At 34.3% G+C, this 23,697-nt stretch overlaps 1 protein-coding gene across 2 annotated transcripts in view; it reads right to left on the minus strand.

Moving 5' to 3' along the window:
* Positions 1-17,768, minus strand: part of ChAT (Choline acetyltransferase) — a 31,156-nt gene extending 13,388 nt beyond the window's left edge. The window contains exons 1-2 of one of the 2 annotated variants that reach the window (XM_074096690.1): positions 17,701-17,768; positions 16,189-16,380 (exon numbers count right to left, since the gene is read on the minus strand). The gene's annotated coding sequence lies outside the window, so the exon portion shown is untranslated. Of the gene's footprint in view, positions 1-16,188; positions 16,381-17,700 lie in introns of those variants that run through there. The other variant, XM_074096689.1, reaches the window with a different exon arrangement.
* Between the last annotated feature and the right edge of the window lie 5,929 nt (positions 17,769-23,697).

Genomic DNA, 23,697 nt, shown 5'->3' on the forward strand with positions numbered 1-23,697 from the left:
GATTGAAATCCCTGACTCATATTGTTTGTAAAATTAGTTTTCTTGTTTTCAAATGTTAATGGAGTCTCTGAACTTCTTGCTAAGTTAACATTGTTCATTTTCTCATATTGCAAACCGTTACTTAGATTGTAAATTTCCATATAACCACTATTATTGCCATTGTTATTAAGCTCAACTTGATTTGAGTCACGCGATGTAGTATTAGTAAATGTGTCTATGTCACCAACATTATTTGTCCCATTTGTACTTGTATTATATTTGTAAGAATCCGTTGCTGAATACTGATCAGGCAATGGTGGTGAAGTTCTTAAATTACCTTTCCTATTTGTATTCGATTGTAAGAGCATAGATGCGATTGCTTGCTTTTCAATGTCACTCTCAGTGTATTGGGCTAAATCTGTATGATTTCCTATTTCTGGTGTAGCAAACTCGTTATTTTTGTATTTCCTTTCAATGTTTATATTTTTGCTTTCTTTCCAAAGTGTAATGTTTTTTGCCAATAAATATTTTACTGTCTGTGATCCTGAGATGTTATTAATGTTGTTACTTAAAAACTCTTTAGATGTAACTAAATTTGACAAATAATGCCTTGTTTTATTATCATGAGCGTTTGCAATATACTTTTTCATTTCTGAGTGCGGTTCTTTGAATTTTGATCCATAGGTAGCATTCACGGCTAATTTAGCAGGATGCATCTGATCTGCAAAAGCCTTATTAAGAACATCTAATGTGTTGTTATGGTTCGTTGAATCATTGACGTGTTGCGATTCCATGTTGAGAGAAATATTGAATTTCCCATGTAATTTTGGAATAATTTGAGATTTATTATTACTGTAATTTGGCACTAATTCAAGTTTCAAATCAGTTACGTGGAATGCTAGAGGTGGTACATTAAATAGCATGGCTCCTCCATCCATTGCAGGCTTTTTTCCGAGGGACAATGTCAAATCGGCAACGTCGTTTGGTTTGGTATTTCTTTTTGTAATTATATTTTCATTGGCCGTTGATAGTGTACTAAAAGAATTTATAGAATCTGTGACTGTAGTTAATATGATTTCATTTTTTAAGTCTTCTGTGCCTTCTAAAATCTCCATGTGACTTGGAACTGTTAAGTTTTTGTCGATGGACGGAGTAATCATCGTACTTGTTACAAAATAATCTTCAGTGATTCCTGGATGTGTTTTTATTACCGTTTTATGTTTAGTGAAGACCTCGTCCAATAAAAATTGCATTGGCGTAGTCCTAGGTGATACTGTTACTGGATATGGCACGATTTTCGTGATTTGTTCTTTTGTATTATCTGAGTTAAGTAATTTTCTTTCACTGCTATGCTCCCTATACGCATGTATAGGCTCAGTTACTTTAAGTTCTCTTAATTGTTTACTGTGTTCAGTTAAATTAATAAACGAGATTTTTTTCTCTTCTGAATGAGAAGTCGTAACAGTTTTATTGTGAATTGGATGAAACAGGTTTCCTTGAGATACATAACCAACGGAGTTTTCTGTATTTTCATAATTATGTTTTGCTGGTCGTGTCTGATCAGATATAAAATATTTATTAGTATTTGGTGTATATTTTGTCATGGGCATGAAATACCGTATTGACTCAATTGTTTTCTCAAATTGATTAAAATTGCCTGCAGTATTATACATTGTTGACGGTAGTGGGTATGTGTAATCTTGGACACCTGTCAGTTTTGAATCGATTAACCTTGTATCATAATTAAAATCAGTATTTAGATTCAAATATTTGATTTTACTCTCAGTAGTTTTTATTCTAGTATCAATAGAGATATTTCGTTCGTCTACTTTGATATCACTAGGCCGTGTACTTCTAACAACATAAACTGTTTTATTTTCAAGTTGATGTTTTAGGTCTGGGTCAGTGACTGGATAATTTCCTAAAACTGTCGGGTGGGTAGTCTCAGTACCATCAAATACATTTCTAGCCTCTGCTTCATTGGCTAGTTTGGTGTCAGTTATGTGAGGCCCTGGCTCACTTAGTGAAGTGGCCCCAGTAAAATATTGTATCTCAACATTTTGCCTTGGCTTGTTCGGGTAGTTCAGTTCTTTATCATAAGAGCCCTTAATTTCGTTAAACAATCCTATAGTTTTTTCATTATTAACTATTGTAGTTATGTTCACTTTGGGTGTAACCATTTCGGTTGCAGCTGTTATGACATTTTCTTCAGCGTTATTTTTCTTTTCATATTTTGTATTAATTTCTAATCCATCAACAGTAGTAGGTTTTTTCTCAATGGTCATTTTTGGCTCATTTATTGATAGAAAGATGTCATCATCTCCAACTACAGATGCTGTGTTATAAAAGGCAATGTTTACATTTTCTACTTTATCAAAATGATTCATCGTCTTTGCCTCAGTTTTTTTTTCTGAATATGAATTATCAAAATGATCAGGATGGTCGTTACCACTTTTGCTATTTTCTATGAAATTTGATGGTTTTGAAGTCAACCAACTATGTAATGTTTCATATTTATGAATTTTCGATGGCTCAATTATTCTTGTCGTTGAAATGATATTTAAACTCTGGTTAAAGTCAGATTTAACATTAAAATCAGACGTCGGGACATTACTTTGTTGATCAGTTTTAGTTACAGATTTAAAAGCGATTTCAGGATTTTTAGTCACGTTAAATTGTGTAATTATTTGGAAATTTACTTTTTCCTTCTGTTCAATAGCTTGACTTTCTAATAGCATGCCTTCAAGTGGTGATGTAATAGTATGCATTTTATTACTTATTTCATTCTGATTATACATTTTGTTACTGGTGGGTTTCACACCAGTTACTTTACCGATATTTGTTTTATCAAGTATATTTAAATCATCCAAGAAATGGTCATATGAATCAGTGACAGATTCAATTAAAGCAAGCATATCAGTCATTGATTCAACACTTTCTTTTATATCTGTACTGTCCATTAGTGAATCAACATCATTTGTTGTCAGTATATTTTGTTTTCGTGATGTATTATAATAGTTTAACGTATCTAACTGTTTAACAGAATTGGAACTGCTCATATCGTCTTTTGTTGAAGCAATAGCTTCACTGATTAGGACAGTAGGAAATCCTGGTTTATTATATTCTGTAGCACTGTGCAATTCATCTTGTGCCACATTTAACACGGACCTTACTGTATGTTTGGTATATTCTTCTTTAGGCAATTCATTTGTTTCTCCAACAAGGGTTAAATTATTTCGATTGTCATCCATAGTAATGACATTTATTGATGTGGTGAGTTCCTGTGGATATTGAAAGAAATCATAGTTACCCGAAGGAGTTTCAACTTGTTCTGTTTTATACAGGCTGGGTTTTTCTGTAACCGTAATTTGTGTATCCGTGATAACATACCGGGTAAAACTGTCATTTATTTTAGCTGGCTTGAGATCTTTTTTTACTTGCGATTTTTCAAGCTCCGTAATATGCAATGCACTGGAAAGAGTACTACTACTGTGTTTTTGATTTTCATCAAAATTATGGACCAATATTTCATTCATGGTATCAGTGTCAGGTTTTTCTGTATTTCCTTTTTTTAACTTAAATTTATTATTAAAAGGTACAATTGTATCAGTTGATACATCGTGACGTATCAAAAAATCAAGCAGTGATTCTGTACTTGCATAAGACACTTTGTCAGTGTAGTTTGAGTTAATAAAACTTGATATTTTAGCAGTATTCGAAGTTATTTCATTTTCTTTTGAAGCAACGGTTTCTTCAGTTAAAAAGTCAAATGGCATTGCAGTAAATGTTGTATTTTCGAAATATTTAAGGTGTTTAGTTTGTCTTATGGGTTCTGCTATCCATGCAAATGATTTATATGCTTTAGAACTGAGATTGTTGAGAAGTGATACATCGTGTATTCTTCCAATACTTGGCCTTGATGTAATTTTAAAGTAGTTATCAGTTTTATTGGGTTGTTCATTGTCAATTTTGGTTACAACATTTGACTCCAAATATTTGTGCGTTTCTGATTTAATGGAATCAGTGATAGACAGTATATTTATTTCGTGTGTTTCCTTTTTAGCCATATCATTTGCTGTTTTGTTATATGGCGCTGTAATGTTAGTGATATTGATACTTTTTTCAAACCTTATAAACTTATCATCGAATTGTGATTTTTTATCAGTAGATGTTTTATTCAAATTTAGTATTGCAGTAAAATTTTTTTTTAGACTAAAGTCCTTTTGTTTGTCTTCAAAAGAATTTAACATAACGGAATTCATCAAATTATATGTTTCCTCTTTAGGTATTGTTTTTAAATCGACTACTATTGGTGTAGTTAAATCTGTAGAATAATCCGAAGATTTATTTTTCTGTGATCTCGGATTTTTCAGTAATACTTCAGTTTGTGTTTCATCGTAATTGAATTCCTTTCTGATTCCTATGGGTTCGTTTGTGATGTCCGGTTGTGTGCCGAAATCGATTTCTATTTTAATTGGTTGAAATTCTGTCAGACTGTCATATACATTTGTGGTTAAATCAGATTTAGATACATATATTTGTGTTTCATTTTTAGACAAATTACCAACTGTTGCATAATTTAAGGCTAACATATTGTTAAAAGCTGTAGTTTCCTCAGTTTTCTTAAACTTATAATTCATAGACGAGTCTTGATCTTTTAATGTTGGTTTTATTGTAGTTTGTGTTCCATTTTGACATTTCGATGAATTTAGTTTGACTACTTCCAAATTATGGGAGACAGCCGCATCTTGTGGACTGGAATAATGTGATGTTTTCTCGTTATTAGTGAGAGTTACGTTGTCACCATATCCATTTTGATTGAACGTTGAACTTTCTGTAGTCTGGGTTATAAATTGACTTTTGTTAGGAATTGTAAGTTCTGTTCCTTTTTCTAATAAATTATGGTTTCTGTTTTTTGAGACTCCAACTGTATATTTGGCATTAAAACTAAGTGCTTCTGGTTTTTCAAGATAATTGTGGAAAATACCGGATTGTATATCGTTTCCTAACTGAGAATTTTGATATCTCAATGTACTTTTAATTGCATTTTGTGTTACATTTTGATATTTCGATGAATGTAGCTTAGCTACTTTCAAATTATGAGATATATATTGTGGACTGAAAAAACGTGATGTCGTCACGTTATTAGAATGAGTTATAGTGTCATCAAATCTATTTTCTATGGACGTTAAACTTTCTGCAGTCTTGATAAAAAATTGGGTTGTAAGAGTTGTACGTTCTGTTTCATTTTCTAAAGTATGGTATATAGATTTTGGAACTCCAACTCCTATTGTGGTATCAAAACTAGCTGTTCCTGTTTTATCGAGAAAATTATTAAACATCACGGATTTTGTATCCTTTTTTAAATTATCAGTCATGGATGCATCTTGCTCTCTTAATGTGCTTTCAATTGTACTTTGTGTTCTTTTTTGATATTCTAATAAATGTGGTGCGTTGAAAAAGATTATAGTCTCATTGTGTCTATTGGCATTGTACGATGAATTATCTACAGTCTGAGTAATGTGGCTTCCGTTAGTTGTAAGTAACTTTCCTTTTTCTGATAAATTTCGATATTTTGTTCTTAGAACTTCACCTATCAATGTGGCATCAAAATTAGGCGTTTCTGTTATCTCAAGATCATTATTGAACATACCGAACCGTGTATCCACTATTGAAGATACCGGATTTAGATATGCATGTTGATCTTTCAAATTGTTTTTGATTGTAGTTTGTGTTAATTTTGGATATTCCGATGACTGACGAAAATTTTGCGAACTGGAAAAATATGATGTCTTCACGTCGTTGGAGAGACTCATATTTATATTATGTCCATTTGTCAAATACGGTGCACTTTCTGCAGCCTGGGTGAAAAAATTACTTTCATCGGGAATTGTTAATACTGCTTTTTTGTCTATAAGCTTATAGTATTTGGTTCTTAAATCTGTACCCGTTATTGTTGCATCAAAACTAGGTACTTCTGTTGTATCATGATAATTATGAAAGATACCAGATTTTGTTTTACTATTGTTAACTAATTCAATCGACTCCAGAGCATTCAGTGTTGTTAGTTTATCTGTACTTGTAAGAATAAGTTCCTTGTAAAGAGTCTCACGTAAATCATTGTCGGTTAGATAACCAACTGTAATATCATTATTTGATTTTAGAATGTTATGAATCCTCGTAGTATCTTCCATTATTTTAGCGTGGTCCCTTGATGGTGTGCTATTTGCATAATTTGTTTCAATATAAAATTCTCCAGAATTTGGTAGTGGTTTATCTAGTGTTAAGTCATCAAAAACATCGGCTTGCTGTTGATTTAAAATAATGGATGTTTTTTTTAAGTTTATGTCATCTTCTTCAAAGTTACCTTCGGTATAACTCAAAGTATCTTCAAAATAATTTGATGTTTGGCTAAGAGTTTGTAAATCTGTTTCATTCTTTGATGAGACATATCTTGTTCTGACATTGTCTGCTGCTGTAGGTTCATACCATTTTGTCTTTTTTGTTATTTCTTCAATATCAATAATATCGGAATTTTCATTGATACTTTTGAAATGTTCAGCTGGTAAAATATATTTAAGTGTATTTGCTTTATTCGTATCAGTGTTTAATAATTCTTTAGAATAAAAATCATGTGTTTTGTCTTGGACTGGATAAACTGTTACATGACTCGATGTCATCTTGTTATTCATTCCAGAGTTCTGCCCAGATTTTTTTATCGCGTAACTGTTATTTTTAAGTGCAACTGGGTCCGTTAGTGCCGCTGAGTTTGCATAATGTGTTTTAGTATACTTTTTAGTCACAGCATAATCTTTGGGTTTTATACTGTATTGTTTCGGAGTATTCGATGTCATTAAAATATTGGGTATTATGGGCACTTCATCAATTTTATCAACAGTGGAACTTGAAAACTCAGTTACTCCGAAAAATAGTGGTACCAATTCTGATTTAGTTCTTTCGCTCATTTGTGTTGCATAAAAATTGGGTTCGTTCTTGATTTCAAGAATATTTTCAAATGCATATTTTTCAATGTCAATATTTTTTACCTTTTCAGTTGTTAGCAGATCATTCAAAGAATCTTTAGGTTTTTTACTTTCATCCTCATTATGGTATGTTTTATCAGCCGAGGTTCTAATTTCATTATTTTTTGTCGCTTTTTCTAATCTAAAGCTTTCATAATTTTGTGTAGACAAATTATGTAGTGCTTTTTTATTTGCATTTTTCGACTGAGTAAAATATTTAATGGAACTTGGCAACGTTTTGGCAACTCTCAATTTAAGAATTCTATTGCCATTGTATTGACGGCTTACAATGGTTGATGGTTTTAAAGTATTGGAAATAAAGTCTCTTGCTTCTTCAGTATAATTCAGGAATTCAGACAATTGAAATGAATTTGGGTTTTCTGAAGGTTTATAAAATTTGGTATTGTCTACACTGACATTGTATTCTTTGATATTGAGAATCTCATTGGACTTCGCAATAACGTTATCCTGGAATATTTTAATTGTTTCATAATTATCAAAATCTGTCATGGATTTAAACGAGTCGAGATATTCTTCACGTTTAGTGAATTCATCCACTTTTGAATGGTCAGCGGGCAAATTATCGATAACATTTGCATTTTCTTTTGCTGTTTCAAATTTATTTTCGTTTGTATAATATGGAAATCGATTTTTTGTTAACCTTGTCTTAATATTTAGTGAATTATTTTTAGTTGCGTTAGATTGTGGTGTAGTACTTGGTGCACTGTAAGCTTCGTCAGTATATTTTGAGCTCGTAATAGTTGTCGCGGTAACAATTTTGGGATCGTGTCCACTGTTTCCAAAAGAGTCAATAATACGGAAAGAAGTAAAGTCTTTATTTGGTCCCGTTAACTTTGATATATTTATTTTATTATCTTCTGTAGGCTTAAAAACTTCCATCTGTTTTATTTTTTTCAATTGGGGCTTTAACCGTACTTTTGGTTTAGTAACAGAGTTACTGATATTTTTTGTCATTTCAAATTTTGAGATAACGGTATCAATAACTGATTTATTTTGTTTTATAAATTCAAATGATACATCACGATCACTTGATATTCCTTCAGTATGTTCCCCCTTGATACAAGTTGGTGTTGTGACCTTTATAATAATATAATCTCCATAGCTTGATGTTTTGGCAGTACTGGAAACCTGATTAATGTCATTACTTTTATTTACTGAAGCAGGCGCTAAAGTCAAATTAGGTGCAATACGTTGCGTTGAAAATTCAAATTTACTAAACTTCTTTGGTCTAGCAATTTTCACGAATGCATTTGTTAGTCTTTCTTCGAATGTGGACTGTTTCTCCGTAATATCGGATTTTAAATTTAAATTGTTAATAAGTTCAGTAACTGTTGATAGATTATGTATGTTAATATTTTTGGCCTCTTTTTTTGTAAATATATACGTATTATTCTCGTTTTCTTGTTGAGTACCTGATTCTGTTGTATTTTCAGCTATTTTTGTTGTAAAATTTATCACGGAAACAGGTTGTTGTGTAACTGTTAAATTATCAATAAGTCTCGCTTGAGTGTCAGAAATTAATACATTGTGGGTCGTACTAGTGGATTGCTGATCTAAATGACTTGATTCATTCAAAAATTTTAAGATATCTTTAAAGTCATTATTAATATCTTCCAGTGAATTTGGAGCTTCTGAATCTATACCATTATTAGTCCTTTCGAATGACGATGACTTTGAATTATTTTGACTGTCGCTAAAATTGAACAATTGTAATGACTGAATTAACTGTGTGTCAAAGGGTTCTTCAATCTTTGGTTTTAATGATACCTCAACATATTTATCAGTAACAGTAGACTTTACTTCCAGATCATCTATTTGTTTGCCTAATTTTAGATCCTTATCCACTTTTTTTTCTTTCAAAATTATGTCATGTGGTGTTTCGAATGCAATATTCTTGGCATCGTATATTATACTTTGTGGTAAATTTGTTGTTGGATGTAAAGCTTCAGTGTATCTGATTTCATATTGTTCTTTTGCGTTTTTATCAGTCTTTTCGTAATTTAGCTGAGATATATTAATATTACTTGTTGACTGTGGTTCTTTTACGATAAAATCATACGGTCTATCACTATACGCACCGGTATTCCGGTCTGTTTGTATTGTCGCATTTACGATATCGTTAATACTTTTCACATCATAGTGTTCATCACCAGTTTTATTCCAAGCTGCAAAATCAGTAAAACCGTGTAGTTCTGCTATGATTTTTTTGGAGTCGGTGTTTTGGATGATATTTGGGCTGATAATATTCGACGTAATTTGTTGATCATTTTTAGATATCTCACGATATTTTTCAGTTCTAGGAGTGATTGTCTCATCCGTGCGTTTTTTGTTTAAATCAGGATCCACTGTAGTAGAAAACTGTGATTTTGCTCTGTCTGGTGCAAATTTAGTATGTTTACTTATTTCAGGTGACTGAAGAGATTTTGCACGATTTGATTCATTTAAATTTTGAACTGCAGAGGTAGACAATTTTATTACTAAATTGTCACTCAGTGGCACAGTGGTACTTAAAGATGAATTTTTATTATAAGTACCAATAGTATGTTTTATAGCACTTGGTGATCTAGTAATTCTACTCTTATTTGCTTTAGAAGAGTACTGCTCAATATCAGAAAAGTTAAATTCTGTTTGCATACTCGTCTTGCCAATATTTTTTGTAGCTACACTTTTTGTTCGTCGTTTAGTAGTGTTATTAAGTTTAGTTGTTTTAGATAAACTGTCGGACCTGTTGTCTTTGTCTTCGTTTGTCTGTTGTTGCCTTATTGCCGTACTGGAGTCGTCTTTTACTAACTCTGGGATAATATTTGCACTTAATGTAGTTGTAAACTTGTCTATTGAAAATTTTTCTATTTCTGTTTGCATTTTTAAAGCTTGTGAAGGTAATAATTGTTCTTTGTTTGACAATGTTGCGACTTTTAAAGTGTTATTTTCTTCTTTTATTAAATCGTTACGTTCTTCATCCCCAGAGTAATCGGAAAATTCCTTACTAGATTTTAATCCTCCCATGAAGGAAAAGGAATCAATACTTTCATGTGGTTTTGTGCTATGTTTGAATGTTAACTGAGTTGTTGCAGCTGTTATATTACCTAGTAGTTTTTTATCGTTGTCACCGACTTCCGTTGTCTTTGGTGATGTACGAATATATTGACTATTTTTCTTCAGTTCATAAAATGTTGATTTTATCAAGTTGGTGGAATTCTTTTTTTTAGTGTTTTGTAACACGGTTATTGATGCATAACTTTCTGTTTTATCTAATTCTTCTCTGGCCTTCGATAATTTGTCTGAACCCGACATTTTACTTAGAGTAAAATTATAGATTTTTTCAGTATCGAGATGACTAATTTTGTTAGGTAAATTAAAAAATGTAGTGTCAACGTTCTGTACATAATATTTATCATCTGAATAAGGCTTCGTTGTCAATTTTGAATTTTCTTCGAATATATTTGTTTTAGTTTCTCTCTCGTCTACTCCCAAACCTTTAAGTCTTTTTTTCATTTTCAAATACGGCTTCACTGAACCGGGTGCGTTGTCATTGTCAATACCAGTAATGCTTTTGGAAGACATTAATTTACTTATTTTTGGGATTATGAAATTGGTATTGCTTTTTCCATGCATTTCTTTTGTTACGAAATATTCATATTTTCCGAATTTAATTCTATCAGCAGTGGCTACTGTTGAGGAATCTGAGTTTTTAGTCCAATTTATACCACGGGTCGAGTTATCAGGAGTATCAGAATCCATGGTTTGTTTGAGTAATTCATCTTTTTCAGAATTTTTTTTAGTAATATTATCTGTTATAGCAATAGTTGTTAGAGGTATTGCCGTGTTCAAACTGTGTTCAATGGAAGGATAATAGGTACTAATTTCTTTCATTTCCGCTTTGGTGTTTTCAATATCATGAGCAGAGTCGTTTAGATTTCTGTTGCGATGTAAAAAAGTTTCAAACGCATTTGTTTCAATGTCATTTTCATATCTTGTATTAAATATTTTTGTCATTTTCAGTTTATTGTCAAGTTTTTGTTTTTTTTTGGTTCTTCCTCTTATTTCTTCTGTCACATAAGTTTCATCAGAGTAAGTACTTTCTGTATCCTTATTGATGTAACCACCTACTAGGACGTTGTTCACTGTTGATTTTTTCATACTTTTACTTGGAATATCAGTTGTTTTCAAACCATCTCTTTTCTTATTGTTTTTCGAAGTATTATTTTTTAATTCTGGTTGTAACAATTGTACACTTCTAACTGCTTCAGTAGTTTGTGATGGGACTGATTTAGAATCATTATTAGTACTTGAAGAAATTTTATGTATCGTTTTAAAGCTGTCAAATATATTATTATACTGCTGCGTCATCTCGAAGTCCCTCAAAATAGTTATTTCATCTGGTTTTCTTGTAAACTTACTTTTTTCTTCAATATCATTGTCAATAAATAAAATAGGTATTTCAGGTTTGGCAGAGTTATGAAAAAGTTTATCCCTGTTAATTGATAAGTTCATTTTATTTATTAATAAACCTTTTGAATCAATTAACTCGCTGTTTAGTTGTTTAGAAGATACCAACGATTTGAAATCACTATCATCGTTATGATTAGCAATGCTTGTGCTTGAATTTTTTCTCGAGAAATTACTAACAGGTGTTTGAAAATTCGTAGTCACTATGTTCATATCTGATAAGTTAGATAAGGTAACTGCATTCCAATTATCCGTAATTTTTTCTTTCACTCTAAGATAATTGGTGCTCTCAGTGTGATTTCTGGACAAAGTTTTATTCATAATACCAGCAACTTGGAATGTTTTTTGTTGCATAATCAAGTATTTGTCTGTTGATATTGATAATGGATTTGATAATTTTTCGTTTATTGGTAAATTTGTGCGTTTTTCAGTCTCTTTTTCTTTAAGTCTCTCTGATGTGACTTCATAGTTTTCGTTATTTATATTTCGATTTGTAGTCATTGCGTTTGTTCCGTCAAAGTTATTTAATTCCGTATTATAATTTTTTTTAATGCTTGGAGTCATCCTGATGGTGGTAGAAATCTGGTAGTTATCCATGGTTATGATGCTTGGTTCTTCTATGTTCTTGTTACTATCTCTTTGTTGTGAATAATTTTCTGTCATTTTAAATATTTTAGCTGAATCTGAATAATCAATTGTATTATTATTTATATTTGCATTGACGCTGAACATTTCTGCATTATCAGCAGTTGTTTTACGGGATGAATCTGTTGCTTGGTTTTCAGCTGCAGTATTTTGTATAGATTCCATTTCAGTTTTAGTTTTAAATTCATTACTCCTATGTGTCTGATAAGGTTCTTCAGCAGAAAAATAATTGTCAAAAGTTATTGGTTGATCATAAGCTGTAGAGGTTTGTAGTTTTTGAGAACTTTCAAATATTGCTGATTTGTTATCATTTGCATACGAAGCGTTTGTGTCAGTATTATCTTCGAAGCCCTTTTCAAACCATGTAATTGATTTTTTAGGAATTTCCGTTGAGGCAGTCGGTTTTGTCAAGTTTATTAACTTAACCTTATAGCCTTCCTTTAGACGAACAGAACTATTTTGGTTATCATGAAATGTGGGTCGAAGCGAATCTTTAGTTTCTGCGGAATCTTTATTTGTGGTGTTCATTCCAGATTCATTGAATGAATTGATGTTTTCTAAAACGTATTTTTCTGTTATGTATTGATTTTTAAAGTTTTTCTCTACTGCAACTGATTTCATGTCTGGATATGAATCATTAAATTTACTTCTAAATGGTAATTTGAAATATTTATCTTTGCTCAAAATAATATTATCACCGTCTTTTTTTGCCACTAGCAATTTTTTTCCAATATCAGTTATAATGTTATTAAACTTACTTTTTGTGTTGTGCTTGTTAGTTTTTGAATTTAATTGATTTAACTTATTTCCGTTCAACTTTCTATCATACAACTTGACAAGATTCTTGATTTTAGAAATTGTATCCTTATAATCTCCGAGAATTTTTTTTCTTTTCTTGAATTCTGGTAAGTATGTTGTGATTTCATGTGAATCAAAACGTTCTCTTGAAAAATCAACGTTGCATAATGGCGTTTCCGTTTCATTGCTACAGCATACTTTGCTATAATCAATGTGATTAATTTGAGTAGGAATATCAATGTATACTTTAATTGTGCCTTTTTTACGCAACATTTTGAAAACCTTTGTTTTGTTTACTTGTTCACTTTGTAATAGGAAGCTGTAAATTGATTTCAAGGAACAATCCGTTGCTGGTTTGGGTATAAAGTCTTCATCCCTACTATTTTCTTTACGACCGTACCTGGTGTCAATGACGTCAATGTCTATAGGTGATGGCGTATAGAGAGTTCTATTTAATTCAGCAGTACTAACTTCTGTAGAACTGTCACTTATATGAGTACTATTTCGATGAGGGTAGAACGTGAGTATAACAATAATGCTGTGCTTAACAGAATGTTGTGGTGATTTTTGAGAATTCTTAAACAAATTGAACTTTCTCATATGAAACTTGTGATAAGTTCTAGTCGAGACAAAAGTGGTACGTAAAATTTTCTTCAGATTCGATTTATATTCAACAATTTGAGTGAGTTGACTTGTCAACCTTTCGTAATCTTCAGTGTTCTCATCAATTGTTTTCTTCCCACAATTACTGTGATCCATAAAGTCCTTTTCTTCCTGTGGCGTAAGATTTCCACTTTTATTAACTTTCATTGCCAACTCTTCTCGCAGATCAAAGCAGGTTTTGTTATAAATATTTTGATAAATGTCTAAAACTTTCCTGTTGGATTCTCTGATATCATCTTCGGTTTGTAGCGATTTCATTTCTCTGCGCAGTTGAAAACTTTCTAATTGCTTCTTTCTCAAAGTCTCACGCATGCAGACGCACAAGCTCTTGAGTATATTTAGCGTAACATCGAACAGTCGTTCATTGCTGGTCGCTGCATCTACCGTTTGTAAAATCTTCAGTAACACAGGGTTGTCCTTAGCTGCTTTTAGCGCTATCGCAGTGTTTATTTCTTCTAAGGCACTGTGTTTAGCAATTATGGATACGAATATAAACAACAAATACGGAATTAGTGTCATTTTACGATATTCGGTGGTTTATTCTGGGGTGCAGACATGTTGTCGCGGCGCTGGCGGAACAATGGTTGACGCAACGTGTTTTGGGTTATGTTTACAGTTTTCTGCGTTACGTTTCCGATAAGGCTCGATAGAAATCGTGTAGCTGTGTTTACTAGTAAGAAAAATTTCCTAATTTATATTTTAGTACATTAAGTGAATTTTATTTTATTAATGCTTACAAAGCTTTGATATAAATATATCTCATTATTTTTAAATTGCCCAGACAATTGAAAAAAACACGGACTTGCATATTCATAAGTCTATGTATCTTGCGTGTTATAAACACATCTTCAATTTTGTTTTTTTTTTGCTAAATTTAATTGACCTAAGTAAACGAATAACGTCTTTTTAATAATGTCCCTAGTGAGGGATAACAGGAACATCATCAATCATCATCATCTAACCAATAACATTCGCATATTGTGGTTACGTTAAACAGAACGGAAATTGTTGAATTGTGTGAAATTGTTGATGCGTGACAATTAGTCATTACAGAATAGCCAGTAATATTAGAATGAGTAATCAGATACAGATCATACAGACTGCCGTTAGAATGTATGTAATATCGAACTAACTGCATCGTGGTCTGCAGAGAAATCTCTTCATTGTCTAGCAACGAAATCCACTATGACGTTTAAATGTGAGAATGCTCTAGGATCGGTCAAGAATCAAAACTAAATGGTTCCATTGTAGATATTCTCGACAAAAAAGTGCTGACAATGTAAGTGTCTCTCTCTCTCTCTCTCTCTCTCTCTCTCTCTCTCAATCTCGGGAGCCAAAGTTGAAGATAGATCAAACTGTCCCCTTTTGTAGAATTAAGATTGCCCTAATCATACAGAAATGCTCGACACTAAAATCACCAACGGATCATTAGCTCCTTTTATAACGATAATGATCTTCACAAAGCGCTGGGGGCCTACCACGCTCTCTTAATACGATTCAGTTTAGGCTCTAAACTGAACTGCATCGCTATTTCGTACCACGACGTTACTTTTGCGATTCAGTTCAAGCACGGTTCGGTGACAGCGATACAGACATTTTCATTCACTCACTTCAAGCGGTTTTCGTACCATGACGCGTAACTTGAGTGGGAATTGAATGAGGGCTATCGCGTATGAATTCGCCGCTAGAGGCGCTAGTGTAGTGTGAGGTCTCCGAAATGTCAAATCTCATAGTTTTTGGGTGAGCTACGCGGGTTTATTTATAATTAGAATAATTTTGTGAATATTTTGCAATATCTGAAATTAATTATGGCAAATATGCGTTCCGGGGCAATGAATGACTGTGTTTTGAGACAGTTTTGTCTTTCGGAAACCTTTGTCCTCCCTTTTTTCCGAACAAAACGGGGACTATGCAACACTGTGGCATGCTCGATATTTTTATGGTACGGTTTTAAGGCGTATTAAATATGATTTTAATCTAAACTTTGTTTTCACGCCCGTAATAACAGACTTTGAAAGCCATACTTAAAAACCTCACGCAACAGTGCGCCATCTAGTGAGACAAAAAACGATAGCCCTCATTGCTTCAGTGCTTCAGTGTTAAATTTAGCGATTCAGTACTTGGAATATTTTTAAATTTCAAGAACTTTTATTCAAGTTTTATAACTTTTCATAGACTTTGTGCTTCTTAACTCCTCATTGATAAAACTAATTTTTCAGTGAGAAAAGAGACTCGTGGATTAGTGACAGCGTAAACATTTTATTTGTAATCAACACAACGGTTGCTAAGAACACGGAATGACATAGAGTTATGGTTTTCCAAAATAAAGAGGTTTTAGTATACAATATTTGGTTTGCATATAGCGGCATCCCTTTCGCGACTTAGCGTTTCAATTTCGGACCAGAGGCAATATAGGTCTTTCATTCACTTGTAAACCATTGAGACTCAGCTCTGAGAAATAAACGTCGTGGTACCAATTTCAAAGATTCAGTTTAGGTGCCTAAATTGAACTGCTCTGCGTTTGGATCGTTTATGAAAAGATCATGGTAGGCCCCCAGATCTGCCTAGATAAAAACCTTTGCAGATTAAAATTAAGGTGCTGCGGACTGACCCAGTTCTCCGTCTCGACTTGTCTTTCCAGCAGCCGGGCCTGCAGCCTCGGCCCGGGGTCCTCCAGGAAGGCCCGGACCACGGCCCGCGAGTGCTCCAGCTGCTGCTGGCTCACCAGAGCCCCCGCCAGCTCGAGGTATGTCTCCAGCGTGGCTTGTAAATCTGGGACTGGCAGCTTGGGGAGCTGCACGTTCTAGGAACAAAATTACGAGGATTTCAAAAGTGTGCCAGTTTAGACAATATCTTATGTATCAGTAGTTTGGTCGGTAACTTACATCGATCACTTTAATAGAATTTTGGTGGATATACTTCCATGCAGCTGATCGATATCAGTTAAACTGAGTCCGTAGGGCAAATCGGGAGAGAAGAATACATTTGTAGTATTCGTACCTGCTCGTAGTTGGAAATTTGGAGAACAAAAGGAGACTCCTAAAATATCGCAATTAAAGGACCATGCCTCAAAATGGACCAAAGACCAACAGAGCTGAGAGTTAGGTCACTAAAAAGGTCTGCTTATCTACTTTATTTCGTTCTAAGGGCACAAAGTTGAATTTCATTGCATAATTGAGATATACATAATAATATTTTTAGTCAGAGTACCTAAATATCTATGAGAAACTGTATTGTTCTTGGAGAATATCGGTAGAAAACCTTATTTAAAATGTTGCTTGTATGAAATCTTGGAGAACAATGTAAAGGCTACAAACATATTTTTATTTTACACAGCTTGTACACGAGTAAATCTCCAGGAGTTTTAAAGCCATTATAAGGAGAAGTCTCCGGGTAAAGCCATGTAAAACGCAGTTTCTCATAGATATATACTCTGAATAAAACTTGATACTTGAATAACTCAGCTTTGCAATGGAATTGAACTTAGTGCCCATAGAATGAAAGGAAGTACACGTAAAGACCTATTTTATGACATAATTCTCAGCTCTGTTGGTTTTTGGACCCACAGTCCTTCAAGTAGGTATAATAGGATAGTACAGCTATGGTGGCTTTGACCTATGACTTCTCTAGCGGAAGATTGTGTTCAAACCCGGGCTCGCATCTTTGGGTTTTCTGAAATTTATGTACGAAATTAAGTATCTACAATCAAATCAGGAGCTTTACGGTGAAAGAAAACATCATGAGAAAACCGAACAAACCAGCGAAGCAATTCAACAGTGTGGTATGTTTCCGATCACCATGGTCCCTAAGAACAGATTTCGCTAACTTTCATAGTTCCTGATTTAACTAGGATTTAACACTTAAAACGATATAGGCGTTCCGCTTTGCTCGAGACACCGTTATGCGACCCGAGTCGTATATTTTGCTTTGGAAGATATTCAAGGACTTGTATGGAATTTGTCTTTAACCCGAAACTGAAAATGTTAAGTTAGTCAGGTATAATTTAAGCGCCATCTATCGGGCCGCTCCGTGCTACAATTGGTTTTAGTTCGTAGCCTATCCATACATTTCCTTTACATAGGGAAAATGGTGGTTGAAACGTTTCAGAACCCTTCCAAATTACCTCGAACTCGTCGTCGTCGCCTTGCTGGCTGAGCCAGCGTTTTGGCAGCGACAGCAGCGACTCGCCCCATGCTGGAACAAGACAATAAATTAGTTAATATCTCAAGAAGCTACAACTGAATCGTCGGGAGGCCTTACTGTCTAACGTGCTTGGAATTACAATCGTTTTCATCACTTCTTTCTGTCACACGACATAACACGAGGGTAGAAAGAGACTATGAATGCGATTGTGAATGTCGGCGCGTTAGATAATACAGCTTCAGGTGTATAAGGTTGGCATAATATCATGCTAGTATAGGGAACATATGCGTGCGGAAATATTCGTCTTCCTGGCTGGGTTTGCCGACGTCTTATATTAAAAATGTTCGCTCTTATATGGGTTCCGCTTTTTCCTGTTAAAGTACGGAACCCTGAAATGAATGAAAAATTAAATAATCAGTTTTGTCAAATTAAGATTGTTTTTTTTTGGAATCTTTTTGTATTTTTTATTTCAATTCCAAATTTTTACTTTTACGGTCATCCCGTAAAACCTAAATTGAAAATACAAACTGAAATATAGATGCACAGAAAAACCAGAAAAAATAAGTCCAGCACTGGGAATCGAACCCAGGTCCTCGGTAAATACCGGTAATATTACGCGTAACGACATCTCTTGCCCGGGTGAGCTGTTGGTTCCAATGGAGTGCCGAAAGTTTCTCGATGAGGGCTACGGTATAGATGTCGCTAGCGTCACTGCTTAAGTGGCTAAATAAGAAACAAACAAGCTGAGATATGAGGTGCATAGGGGAAATTCGTGTCTGTTACCGTTGACCAGCAGTGGTGTAGCGGTATAGCACGCGGTACGGAATACCGAGGACCTGGGTTTGATTCCCAGTGCTGGTCTTATTTTTCTGGTTTTTCTGTGCATCTATATTTCAGTTTGTATTTTCAATCACTTTTGTACCTATGTCGTGTGTAAACTCTTTATTATACAAAATAAATAAACAAACACAATTGACAAACGTTGAGATATATGTACAAAAGTGAACTTATCCCTTTAAGAGATCTCTATCAGGTACTTTTCTCTCTTCTAGGGATCGCTCTAGTGAACATTCATTCGAGTAAACGTCTTTAATTGACGTCGGGAACTCGGGTTATTGGGTAATGTGACATCTTTCGTCTTAACATCTCTACCGGGGTATTATATTCTGGCGATACGACCACTGTTAATAATCATTGTCAAACCCCAATAAGGTATTAACCACAACGGAAGACCAGGTCATATCTTCGGTGAAACCTGATTAAGCATCGGTACTGTCTTTATCCCACTAATATTATAAATGCTAAAGTTTGTAAGTCTGTTTGTTTATTTGTACCCTCATCACGTCTGAATTGCAGTACCAATTTAAATGAAATTCGGTATACAGACAGTTTGAGTCCCGGGGAAGGACATACGATAGTTTTTAATGCGATTAATTGCATAGTTAGCGATGAACGAGTGACGTCTAGTTTTTAACCCCCGACGCAAAAAGAGGGGTGTTATAAGTTTGACCGCTATGTATGTCTGTGTGTCGTATGTCTGTGTGTGTGTCTGTCTGTGGCACCGTAGCTCTCAAACGGGTGGACCGATTTGAAAGCAGGTTTTCTAGCGATGGACAAAGTTATAAAAATGTGTAAATAAATGTTTCTCTCTCTCTCTCTCTCTCTCTCTCTCAAATGAGTCAAAAAATCGTTTAACTTACACCACATCGCCAAGCAAATTAATTCTTTTAGCTGAATGTAAGACGTGGTGCTCCCTTAGAAAAAATCAATGCAAATCAATGCAAAAATGTACCATACATTCTATATAAATCGGTTTTCATGGTTTTAAGCCATGGTCAATTTCTTAATTGCTCTTTTGCAAAAAGTATTATTTATCGTCGTAAGTCGTCATGCCACTTGCTTACTTAAACTTAAACTCTAGGCAAGATTTATTTAAACTCTACAGAATAAGATATTATCTTTTTCTCCTATTAGACTACATCGTATAAATGATTTCGCGCTGCTATTTCAACGCATTTACTATTCATCACGCCAAATCACGCCATGCTTCCGTCTAGATTAGAATGTTATGCACTATGATTGTAAGAAATTGTTCACCTTCAACGTTTTTCATAGCAATTTTATACCCTTTCGTGATAACATAGTCACGTATTTAGGCCATTTTATTATTTCTCTTCAAGTTTTAATGACTTTCTTATTATACAACGTGCATGTATATATGTACAGTGTTTTTTTTTCAATTTCAATGATGAAAATGTCGGAGAAAATGTTACAATGGCTAAGAAGCGATATGTATTAGTGCCTCCAGATGACGGATGGGCGTACATGGTTGGAATAGCCATGACGATAAATTATGTAGGGACATAATGATGATTGTTTACATTTTTTTTATAACAATTATTCTTTCATGTTGTGAGCTTAAAATTTTTGATCCGCTTTTCAGATAGTCATCGCTTCATTTGTGCCTTGCTTGGGTATTATTTTCAATGATTTTTTCGTTGAGTTAAACATGGGATCAGCAGACATACTGATTCTTAATGGAGTTAATGCGCTGGCTATTTCAATCTCAAGTAAGTGAACCTTACTCAATTTTTTATTTGTAGTGTAAACTAAAATTAGTAGAGCTCCTTCCAATGAGTATGCCTTTGTTCTTAAGAGGACTGTTCGATTCACCCTTTGCCGCTGGTAGGTATTTTATACATTCTGTTGGTTAGGTTAAGCGTGAGCGTCGTCGCTCTTAATATATTTGCTGAGACGGTAATAAGGAAAAAAACGCCGAATTTTTTCCCACCCGGTGAAGTGGCACCCAACACAAATGAATTGTCCCTACCCTGCCTCCGTGTCGCATGGCGCCCGCGATCGGTCACTGTCGGCGACCCTCGGCTCATTTCGCACACCAGCGCGTCTGATCGAACTATACATCTCTTTCGAACAGACGACACTAATGAGGGTTCCCGTGGCAGGCTAGTTAGCGCTAATATGAAATCTGCTGGACAACTTTGACTTTTTTTACAAGCTTTTATTTAGTTTCACCTGTCCCGTTGTTTCTCTGTGTCTGTCTGTAGTCAAATCTTACAAGTTAAATTCGACCAACTTGCAGTAGTTGGATTGACTTGAAATTTAATTTGTTATAAGTACTTATGTAGATTGCGTGATTTATTATATTAATAATCTAGTAGTGACATCCTGGTAGTCTGGCCAGGATCGTCTCCGCAGGACGGAACTATTCAACGGTTCATGGCATCGCCTTGAAATTTGGTATGCAAATGTAGTTTGGGTGACAATACAAAAGTACAGTCAGCAAAAAAAAGCTTGTATTAAAAATGATTTTTTACCAAAACTTGTTTTTTCTTTTTGTTTATCGAACAGCTGGCAAACGAGCTGGCGGTTCACCTGATGGTAAGTGATCACCGCCGCTTATGGACACCTACAGCATTTACAGCAACTTTTTTCATTTTGACTCGCTGCCGCCCTCACGAAAAACTCCAGCGCGTAATTTTTATTTCATTTTTATAATTTTGTTTATTATTGTTATAGATATGTTGGGAACTTATGGTTTAGTCTAAGGAGCTACGATGCAACGGACAGACACACAAATGCACACGTTAAACTTTGTTTTTGTGACAGCAATAAAAAAATCAACCATTTGATGTCACCTTTATAATAATATCATCATCATCAGGGGCCCGAACACGTCCACTGCTGCACAAAGTCCTCCCTCTTAGAACGCCACACTGAACGACAACTCGCCAATCGCATCCTCCGGTTGCCCGCAACTCTCACGTTTTCGTCAGTCCGTCTAGTGGGAGACCTGCCAGTGCTTCGTCTTCCGGTTCGTGATCGCTCGAGGACTTTTCTCCCCCAAAAGTTAATGTTCTTCGAGCGATGTGGCCCGCCCATTACCAGTTCATCTTGTTTATGCTTTGAGCTATGTCGGTAACTTTAGTTATTGAAGCCCAACAAACGGACAAGATAAGAAATAATAATATGCATAATAACCCGTCATCCCCCCAGAGAACCATGCATCTGTGCGATGACTCCTGAGTTTCTACGCTTAGCCAAATTGCATCGATCGGGCCGCGGCCCGTGCGAACAAGCACCTGATCTATGCCTCCCTGCGCTCGTGTGTCGAGCAGGGGCCAACAACCTTTTGAGACGAAAGAGCTAAAAGTTACAATTCATACCGGACCCAAAATATCTGTTTAACTAATACTTATAATATAAATAGTTAACGATATAAGTAAATCTTATTTTGAATATGTAGTTACCGTTATGAAAAACAATATTATAAGTTCAAATATTTTATGATATTTGTCTGTTATGAAGGAAAACTTTCTGAAAAACAACATTATGAGTTGAGATTATGTTCTTAGTAATGAAATTATGTTAGTAATAAAAATTTATGAACAAAAAAAGTATGAGGAAAAAAAATGAAGTGATTATTATGAACACAAATCGGCACTAAAATAAAAAATAGGAATAAGTATTTTATGAGAGTCAATACGGACCCACGCCACTGCCTAGCCCATGAAAGCCCTTTTAAGAAAGATTTTGATGTGTGACTTATACGATATTAAATAACTGAAAGAGAGACATGATATTTATTCATGGATCAATTGCTTGATTTTTAGGAGTTTAGATGGTGAACTTGACTTATAATTCTTGCGCATGTAACTCTGCAGCAACTTTACCTATACTCTATTTATTAAATCAAGATACTAAAATGAAGTTACATGTGTTACGTGTTTTTGTTTTTTACATCTCATAAATAGTGATGTGCCACAACCGGTAATCACCGAAAAAATTCGGTAAGCACCTATGTATACGTATTAAATGTTAAGATATGAACAGATCTGTGACGTACTAACATATGTAGGGCACTTATGACATTCTAAAAGAGGTAAAATGGGTCTAATGAAAATCCCACCGTTTAGGAGATATTTCGACTTTTTGTAGATGTTGAGTTTAAATTTCATTTGATTCTTAGCAAATTCTGCCTAAAAACTCAATGCTTATGGAAAGTAGAATATTGAATGCTTTAATTTTATTTTTGTTTTCATAAAATATTATGTCTTACCGATTATTCGCAATAATGTCGAAAACCGAAATCAGAGAGCAGCACTATTCGTATTATGCTGGTCACATTATTTTTACATTTGACATTTATACTGTCACTTTAGCATCTCGGTTTAATAAATAGAGTATACATTGAAAAGGCCGCCGCTTGGCGACCCCTGTCCTAAAGAGTCGTGTCACAAAACATGGCGGGCTGACATGGGTAAGGTGTAACTTTGGTTTTAAGTGGTCTCCAAGTTTTCGGGCAAATTTGAGCATGTGAGCAAAACTGGTATCTTATTTCACTACATTCCATAAACTGCTACAACTTTGCCCTCTGGCCCCAACATTGCCTGATTCGATTTAGAGTCGATAACTTAGCACCCTTTAGGTTTTTAAACTTTTATCCCCTCGTAATAATAATTCCCGTGTAGATAAAAGTTTAAAACCCATAAGAGTGCTAAGTTATCGACTCTAAATCAAATCAGGCAATGTTGGGGCCAGAGGGCAAAGTTGAAGCAGTTTACGGTTTCCTCTTAGCATTAGAAAGAAGGGAAGTGTCTGTTTATTTAATTAAAAACACGTTTGAAAAATAAGTCACAGAAAGAAATAGAAAACCCACGTACTGCCTCAATGTAAAGAAAAGTTTAGATTATTGATATTACTAATCTAAAATAATATTCAAGGGACACAATAGCTGGAATCGCTTTGCCAGCGGAAGTTCCGGCGGCCGGAAGTACCGCCCCATTAGCCTTAATGCTGCCAACATGCCCCTAGTTTCTGCTTCTTTTGTTATGTTTTAGTTCTTACAGTAAATCGCTGTCATTAACACAGTGAATTTTAAAAACTGTTTCTACTTTGAGTGTTTCTTTTCTTAAAATGGTTCGCGATAATACTGAACAGCGTCTTCGGAAAGCTCTAC

Source organism: Choristoneura fumiferana, chromosome 13 (assembly GCF_025370935.1).
Source record: "Choristoneura fumiferana chromosome 13, NRCan_CFum_1, whole genome shotgun sequence".
Taxonomy (NCBI): Eukaryota; Metazoa; Arthropoda; class Insecta; order Lepidoptera; family Tortricidae; genus Choristoneura; species Choristoneura fumiferana.